This window comes from Mytilus trossulus, chromosome 5 (genome assembly GCF_036588685.1).
Source record: "Mytilus trossulus isolate FHL-02 chromosome 5, PNRI_Mtr1.1.1.hap1, whole genome shotgun sequence".
Taxonomy (NCBI): domain Eukaryota; kingdom Metazoa; phylum Mollusca; class Bivalvia; order Mytilida; family Mytilidae; genus Mytilus; species Mytilus trossulus.
In genome coordinates, this window is record NC_086377.1 from 10,753,575 (window position 1) to 10,756,249 (window position 2,675).

Consider the following 2,675-nt stretch of genomic DNA (forward strand, 5'->3'; position numbering starts at 1 on the left):
CCCTTTTTAGAAAGTAACCATCCATCGTTAAAATTTAGTTGTCTCGGGATTTGATTTTACTCATTTGAGTATCCATGATGGATTAGTGTGTCTGTTTTCTTTTTCTTGTTTCATGCCATTCTGTTTTTATTTGGATTTTTTTTGTTTAGTTATCCATTTTTCTATCATGTAATGTACTCTTATGCTTGATTTTGAGATATTCAAGTACCAGAATCAAGTTCACTCTTCGTTTGTGTACAATGTATTTCTTTTTGTATCAACCTGCAATTGTATTGTATATAATATAATATTTTCTCCGATTGAAGGACCTGTACTAGGCGTTTGATGTAAAATGGAGGTAAACAAAACATACATTAACCAGGAAGAAAGTTGCCATTGTATTCAGATTAAAACCTCTTTCCCTTAAACTATTTCTGATATAGTATCAAAGTGTTTGAAATCGCAATCACATGGCATGATTTGTGTATATTTTAAATCGGGGAAAACAAATAAAATTAATCTTGGAAAATAAAAAGGATGTGATTAAAACATATATTGTCAACCAAACAAAATGCATATCGACAAAATATATTATAGAGACAAAAGACATTCAATGATGAGTAAACTAGTCAATTCCTTTGGACAATATAAATTTAATCACATATTTTAACCCCTTAACAATTAACACCGGCAGCGTAAACATAGGAAAAGACCCATATATACTAGTCTGGTATGCATGATTATTTTCAATTTGATTCATTCTTATATACAAAGAAGATGCGGTATGATTGCCAATGAGACAATGCTCAACAAGGTACCAACTGACACAGATATTATAAACTTTTACAGCATATTATGTTTTAAGTATTTTCAAACAAGCAATACTTCCGAAAATTATAATGGCAATGAAAAGAAATATAGAAATTTATATAATTTATTTTTTTAGCCATGGTATTGTCTTGACTTATCCTATCACTGCAGTTGCTGTAAAAGAAGAATAATGATTATTTCGTTTGTTTTTTCATGTGGGTTTTTATCATTTTTAATGACTTTATATCATTAGTGATTTATTTTAATTTTAACAATACTTATTCTCCAAAGCGTCCTTATCATGAATAAAGGCAACAGTAGTATACCGCTGTTCAAATCTCATAAATCCATGGACAAAAAACAAAATCGGGGCAACAAACCAAAACTGAGGGAAACGCATTAAATATAAGAGGAGAACAACGACACAACACCGAAACGCAACAGCACACAGAAACGGACCAAGCAACAGACAAAACACCACAAGAATAACAAATATAACATGAACTACTTGCAGCTGGACGCTAAGCACCAAACAGTCAATCGAACGTTTTTATTTATCATACTAATTGCATTATCATCATCGTTATCATATTTGAATTATTCTCACATCTATATTATACTAGTGAACCATTTTTTTATCCAAAACTTTCGGTTCGGTATAAATATACTGAAAATTTCTTTACAGACTGTAAAATAAATTGATATGATATTTTCAATATACATGATATATACGTCAACTTTCGAAGTTGTCAACCACGGTTAATTCAACACTGTTTTGACATTTTGCTTGCAACCAATTACGATCTTTCAAACTATGTCAAGACCATTGCTGTTTTTAACCAACCCACATAAAAACAAAAAGAATTGCATAAATAGCTAACGAAAGACCTAAAAACTGTGCATGGCTTTTACAATTAGTTATTTAGACTTTTGAGATGTTGTTCAGACACAGATTCATTTAAGTGATCATCGTGTATGATTTTAGTATTTTATAATCCAAAGTTACTGTGTCGCATATAAGGCAGTAACATAGTCGTATTCCAATGAAAAATACAAATAAAAACATACCTACTTATTGAACACACTCAATTTAATGAACTTTTACCCTTTAAACAAGTGACCAACGATTCATTATTGTTGTTTTTCTCTTCTAAATTAAAACTTACAATGTTTAACAATAACATTGGCTGATTTTGTGTCTGATCCAAACTCATTTACTGCCGTGCAGGTCAATTGACCAGAATCCTGCATATTTAATAGTTTTAATACAGCTCCATTATCAAAGGTTACATGTCGTGGTAAGCCAGTGTGAAGACCAGAAAACTTTCAAAAAATTAAGAATAAAATGAGTTTAAGTCTAATTGTGAGTATATTTTCTTTTAGATATGTCTTAAACTTAAATATCTTGAAATGACAATTTTTTTTAATTTTTTTATTTTCCGATTTTAGATTATCATATGTTAATGATGCTTACCAAAACGTGTATACATTTACACAAAAACAATGTATAATGTTGTACCAGTTGTACTCATAACAATTGAACATATCCAATGTATATATCAGAAGTTTAATCGACTGTAGGTAACTTCAAACTAGCTATTATTATGGTAAATCAGCTCGTATGTATCGTCATTGAAATAAAAGGTAAAAAATCTGAACCCAGAAAATAAAATTTAAAAAGGTAATAGACACTTAATATCGTGTATTTTGAAACATTATTCAAATAAAAGTTGCCTTCTCCGGTTGCTCTCAATTTAATTATTGTATATACTATACATAATACCGAATCAAAAGTCCATGAAATAACTGGAACAGGATGACGGTAGATCTGCATGTAAAATTGTGAGATTCTCCAGCTGTATTTATTGTTGTTAAAGGAGGACTTA